Source organism: Manis javanica, chromosome 11 (genome assembly GCF_040802235.1).
Source record: "Manis javanica isolate MJ-LG chromosome 11, MJ_LKY, whole genome shotgun sequence".
Taxonomy (NCBI): Eukaryota; Metazoa; Chordata; class Mammalia; order Pholidota; family Manidae; genus Manis; species Manis javanica.
The window spans coordinates 102036822-102044108 of NC_133166.1; positions in this window are offsets into that span (position 1 = coordinate 102036822).

The window sequence follows — 7287 nt, forward strand, 5'->3', positions numbered from 1 at the left end:
ATGCAACGAGGAGCTAAGACTTTTGTGAGTCTCCCGGCTCCTCCCCAGGTTCTGGTTTTCCACTCCTGGGAATGAATAAGCTTCCATGAGCCAGATGAAGAGCAGAGATCACGGAGAGAAGACTGGACTAAGGGATCTGCACACCTGGGACCAGCTCCCAGAGCCAACTCATAATTTCTGTGGCTGCTGGGGAGTCTGAGTCCCTTTATCTCCCGCACATCCTTCATGCTCTAATTCTTCAACATTTGCAAGCTGTCTGTTAAGGGCCAATCCCATCAATACTCAGCAAAGTTTTTCAGAATCCCCTTGGTTTGGGGGAGCTCACAGCCTAATCTCAGCTTTCCCTCCCCCTCATTCAGGAGACAAAGCCAGGAACAAAGACCACAGAACTCCAGTGTCCAACACGCTAGGCTGACACCCAGCATGTTTGCCAGCAGTAAGAAATGGAAAGAAATCAGAGGAGTCATAGCGAAACAGCAAAGGCGTGAAGGAGACAAATATGATGAAAGGGGAAAGGGAGGAAGGACTAGAGACAAGACAAAGCAAAGAGGGAAGGGAGATGAGTGATCAGTGGGGTAGATCCGTGGGCACAAACAGATCTGGAGCGCTGGGAAAGGAGAAATGGGTGGGAGAGGACGATCCACTGCAGAGGCAGGGAAGTGAGCCGCACAATGATGTTTATGGAAAATAAACTAATCTTGCTTTATTCTGCTATTCAGCTGCCCTGCAAGATTGGAGTACATTAGAATTAATATCCCTCCCATTTGAATTTTATGTTTTTTTAATGATGCTATTTAAGCCTCAATCTCCTGAAAGCAGACCCGGAGACAAAAGTTTGTGTACAAGCATTTAGGACATGATCCTTTGGTAGGGAACCAAAGTGAAAGGCAGGAGGCATGAACCAGGGAGGGAGGGGAAGCCAGCACAGGACTGAGTCACTGAGGCAGCCGCTGTGGAGGGCCGCTGGGTTCCACCCCACTGGCCTTCCCACAAGCCCTGAGCAGTGCGTCTCTGATTGTCCCGGAGAAACAGCTGACCATCTTCCATTGATCAAGGGCAACACCAAGGTATTTACTCTCCACCAAATTACAGGTTACATGCATATGAGGGCAGAACAGTTCCCAAGGTGTCCCCAGGCCATGGCATCAGAGAACCCCCCTCCCAACCCAGGGCAGAAAGAGGTGTGCATGGCTCCAGGGTGGCACCAGCAGGTAAGGCTGCTCAGAAATGTTACCCCAGCAGAGACTTAGTAGAAGAGCTGTGAGTGGCAAATAAGCAGCATCTAAGTCAGATGCATTTCCTTAACTTCTCATCTTAGAACCTATTTTTTACCTTTAGTCGTAAAACTACAATAGGGTTTTAGCAGTCTTTAGAAGTCAAAATATCTGTAAGATGTTAACTAGACTTATTCTGGTGATCATTTCACAATATATACTAGTATCAAATCCATATGTAGTACACCTGAAACTAATATAAGGTTGTATATCAATTATATCTTCATTTAAAAAATCTGTATGATAACCAGCCACCATTCTAAACGGGATAGGGTACTTTTAAAACTGTGAATTCCTAAGCATGGTCTCTAATATGATACGTTACTGAAAGGAATCAGGGCTCCCCAAAGAAATGACTGATTCCAACGCCAGGGGAGGGTAGGTACAAAATGAATCCCAAACAAATTTTCATGCCAGAAAGCAAGGAATTGCTCAAAAAAAAATGATGGAGGCATGTCACAAGGTCACATGAATGAGATTAAAGTAGCTTCTATTAGCCAAATGTGAGACAATTTGAGCACCAAAATAAATACAATGATGAATTTTAAGCCATTGAAATAAAGAATCAAGTGCATACCAATGATAGATAATTGTAGAGGTGTGGCAGTATTTATTTTTAATATCTAGTAGAGTAGGATTAGTCCCCATTGATAATACAGTTTCTTATTCAAGGATATGCTATTACTTTCCATTTGTTCACATCACCTTTTGATGATGGAAGCAGTGTGTCTTCATATAAATCTTACACATTTCTTAAGTTTATTCCTAATTATTTTTTTAACTTTTTAACTGCCTTTTCCATTATAAATGGAATCTTTTTTATTATATTTTCTTTTTTTCTGCTTCACTTTTTAAAAATTTAATTTAATTTATTTTTATTGGAATAAAGTTGACATACAGTATTATATTGGTTTCAGATATACAACCTAGTGACTTGATAATTATACACATAACTGAAATGCTCACCACAGTCAGTGTAGTTACCCCATTATCATACCAAGATCCTCTATTATAGAGAATTCTCTGGTTATATTCTCTGTGTCGCACTTCCATTCCTGTGTCTAACTTATTTTACACATTGCACCTTGTGCCTCTTTATCACCTTCACCTATCTTACCCATTCCTCCATCCCCTTCCCTGTGGTAACGAACAGTCTGTTGTCCATATGTGTGGGTCTGTTTCTTTTTGTTTGTTTGCTTTGTTTTTTAGATTCCACATATAAGTGAAATCATATGGTATTTGTCTTTCTCCACCTTGTTTACTTCACTTAGCATAATACCCTTTAGGTCCATCCATGCTGTCACAAATGGCAAGATTTCTTTCTTTTTTGTGGCTGAATACTACTCCATTGAGTATATGTACCACATCTTCTTTATCCAATCATCTATTGAGGGACACTTTGGTTGCTTCCATATCTTGGCTATTATAAATGATGCAGCAGTAAACATAGGGCTGCATACATCTTTTTGAATCAGGGACTTTGTTTTCTTCAGGTAAATTCCTGGAAGTAGAGTTATTGGGTTTTATGATATTTCTATTTTTAGTTCTTTGAGAAACCTCCATACTGCTTTCCACAGTAGCTGCACCAATGAACATTCTCACTAACAGTATAGGAAGGTTCCCTTTTCTCCACATCTTCACCCATACTGTTATTCCTCAACTTTTGGATAGTAGATATTCTGACTGGTACGGGGACATACCTCACTTAGCTTATTTACCTCATTGTAGTTTTGATTTGCATTTCCCTAATGATTAATGATGTGGAGCATCTTTTCATGTGTCTGTTGGCTATCTCTATGTCTTCTTTGGAAAAATATCTGTTCAGGTCCTTCTGCCCATTTTTTAATTGGATTATTTGTTTTTTGGTGTTGAGTTGTATGCATTACTTATATATGTTGAATGTTAACCCCTTATCAGATGTATCATTTGAAAATATATTCCCCCATATTGTAGGTTGCCTTTTTGTTTTGTTGAGGGTCTCCTTTGCTATGCAGAAGGTTTTTAATTTGATATAGTACTGCTTGTTTATATTTGCTTTTGTTTCCCTTGCCCAGGGAGATAGATCCAGAAAAAAAATTTATGCTGATGTTCATCAGTCTTGCTTATGTTTTCTTCTAATAGTTTTATGGTTTCATGTCTTACGTCTCACATTCAGGTCTTTAATCCATTTTAAGTTTACTTTTGTGTATGGCATAAGACAGTGATCTAGTTTCATTCTCTTATATGTGGCTGTCAAGTTTTCCCATCACCATTTATTGAAGAGAGTGTTTTTCCCCATTGCATATTCATGCTCTTTTGTCATATATTAATTAAGCGCATACGCATGGTTTTATTTCTGAGCTCTCTATCCTGTTCCATTGATCTATGGGCCTGTTCTTGTGCCAGTACCATACTGTTTTGAAAATTGTAACATTGTAGTGTAGTTTGAAATCAGAGAGTGTGATGCCCCCAGTTCTGTTCTTTTTTCTCAAGATTGCTTTGGCTATTCCAGGTCTTTTATGGTTCCAAATAATTTTAGGATTCTTTGCTCTAGTTCACTAAAAAATGCCATTAGTATTTTGAGAGGGATTGCATTGAATCTGTAAATTGCAAAATTTGGGCAGGATGGCCATTTTGACAATATAATTCTTCCTGTCCATGATCATGGGATAGCTTTCACCTTATTTGTGTCTTCTTCAGTTTCTCTCATCAGTGTCTTACAGTTTTCAGAGTACATGTCTTTTACCTCCTTGGTTAGGTTTATTCCTAGATACTTTATTCTTTTTGATGCAATTGTAAATGTAATTGTTTCCTTGACTTCTCTCTGCAAGATCATTGTTAGTATATAGGAATGCAAAAGATTTCTGTATACTGATTTTGTATCCTGCAAGTTTGCTGAATCCATTTATTAGTTCTAACAGTTTTTGATGGAGTCTTTTATTATATTTCTTAACTGGCTGTCATTTGCATATAATATTGATTCCTATATATTAATTTTGTACCCATATTACCTACTGAATTCCCTTACAGTTGTAATAGTTTTGTAACAGTTTGACAGTTGATTATTTCAGGTTTGACAGCTATATCTCCTATGTCTGCAAATAATTATAATTTTGCCTCCTTTTCAAATTTTATACCTCTAATCTCTTTCTTTTATCTAATTGCCTTGACTAATACCTGAAAAATAATATTAAATAATAATGGTGACAGTTGACATTCTTTTCTTGTCTCTGACTTTAATGCAAATGTTTCTGTTTTTTTCTCATTAAACATAATTCTGGCTTTAGCATTGGGAATACATACTTTATCATTTTAGACTTTTATCAAGAATGGATATAAAGAGATCAATGTCTGGCATGATAGTGTGTGGAGCTCCACTGACCAGCAACCTAGTGAAACTGGTGAAAATTAAGAAAAAAGAACAGAAAACACTTTAGTCTCTAGAAATAGTACTAAGAGCAAATGGTAAATGAATAAACATCTATTTAAGAAATAACTATCAGAATAAAATAGATATGAGAGAAGAAAACATAGAGGTAAATCTTTATGACCTTGGATTTGGCAAAGAATCTTAGACACCAAAAGCAGGAACAATAAAAGAAAAATAGGTAAATTGGACTCATCACAATTAAAAACTTTTGTACTTCAAAAGACACCATCAACAAAGTAAAAAGACAACTCACAGAATGGGATAAAATATTTGCAAATCATAGGTTTCACATACGATTGCATATGATTGATACAAGTCCCCATGGTAGCAGATTTGTATCTAGAATATATAAAGAACGCTTAGAACTCAATAATAAAAGACAACCCAACTTAAAAATGGGCAAAAGATCTAAATAGACATTTCTCCAGGGAAGATATACATATGGCCAATGGACACATGAAAATATCCTCAAACCATTTGTCACCAGAGAAATGTATATCAAAACCACAAGATATCACTTCTTACCCACTAAGATGTCTCAAGTCAAAAATTCAGATATTAAGTGTTGGCAAGGACATGGAAAAATCAGAATCCTCATACATTGCTGGTGAGGATGCAAAATGGTGCAGCCACTTTGGAGAACAATAAGGCAATACATTAAATGACTAAATGTAGGTACCATATGAGCCATCCACTCTACTCCTAGATATATATCCAAGAGAGAAATTAAAACACATGTTCACACAAAATCTTGTTCATGAATGTTTATACCAGCATTATTCAACGTATCCAAAAGGTAGAAATGTAAATGTCTATCCATGGATGAAAGGATGGATAAATGCATATGGTACATCCAAACAATAGAATATTATTCAGCCATAGAAAGGAATGAAGTACTGACATGCTACAACATGGACAAACCTTGAAAAACACAGTAAGTGAGAGTAGCCAGTCACAAAAGGCCACATACTTTATGATTCCATTTATATGAAATATCCAGAACAGGCAATTAGAAACAGAAAGTAGATTAGTGGGTGCTTAGGGCAAGAGAAAGGAAGATGGGGGGAAATAGGGGATGATAGCGAAAGGGTATGGGGTTTCTTTTTGAGGTGATAAAACATTCTGAAGTTGACTGTGGTGATGGTTGCACAACTCTGAGAAAATACTAAAACCATTGAATTATACATTTTTAATAAAGGAAAGAAAATTACATCTACACACCTTTCACAAAGTGCAGTATCATGCATAGAGAATGTAAATGGACTACAGCTAGATATAAGGTATGGACAAACCCCACCAACACAATGAAAAAAGCAAATTGCCTAAGACTACACACAGCATGCTGTCATTTTTAGAAAAGCAAGCAAAACAAACTCTCTTTCCTTATATGTATTTTAGGCATCATACATACGTGGTAGAATGAGTTAAAGCACCCTCATAGATACGTACCATTTCAGATGGTTGTTACCTGAGCAGGGAATTGAAGGACAGGCACTAGGACACACACACTCACACCCCTTCAATGTTATTGATTACTGTGGGATAGAAGGCGTGGGGAGGGGGGCTGTCACTGGTGTTCATGTTATTTGCCTTGCATATTGCATTGCATGTATCCTTTAAGTATCAAACATTACATGGCAAGAGAATTTAAAGAATATTTAAAGACAGGAAAATGTTTATGACATAATGTGAAAGGAAAGAAATAGAATATAGAACTTTGTATATAGTATGCATGTTTCATTTAAAAACACACTTTATAGGTATTTGTGGGCATAGAAAAAAGATTGAATACACATCAAAATATTATGAGTGACTATCACTGATATTGTTTTTTATTCTTAATATAAAAGGCACAAGTTTAGAACTTTTTAAAGGTGACATATCAAAATGTATTATGACCTTGAAATAGGGAAAGACTTACTGAGAAAACAAAAAGGACTAACCTTAAGAGAAACATGGTTTTTTTTCTTTATACTTTCCTGTTTCTCCAAATAATTCACAAGGGCATAAATGAATATTAATTTTACAATCATAAAAATGTTAAAGTTTGGTAGGAATTAAACTATTTTGTATTAAAAATTCTGCCAACATTCACTTTAAAAATTCATTTAAACTCTTTTTAATGTTCTAGATCTTAAGCTGGGTGGTGGAACACAGAAATGTTCATTAGATTATTCTTTACAGACTCTGTGTCAAGTGTTTTAAAATACTGTTTTTAGATTGCTACAGTAGCAATCTATCGCCTGTAGTTGTTGTTTGTTGTAAGTAGGATCGGTGAATGGGGTAGGCCAAGGCACCCTTCCTCTGCCCCGACCTTGGGCCAACATCACGAGTGTGAATTTGCAGCTTTGGTTATGAACAGTTACATGGCCCTACTGCCTGTATAGGCCTTATTGAATTTTTCTACAGATTTCTAAGGTATGAGAGTGGTGCCAAACTAAATTGCATCAAGGGATCTGGAAGGAATGGTTTCTTCTGGCTGCAAGAAATCTATAATTTTATACCAGTGTGTCCCAAGACTTTTCTTCTTTCATAATGATCCGCTACTCGGAATAGCTATGAAATTTCAGTTTGTTGAATACATCACAATTATTAACACATAAT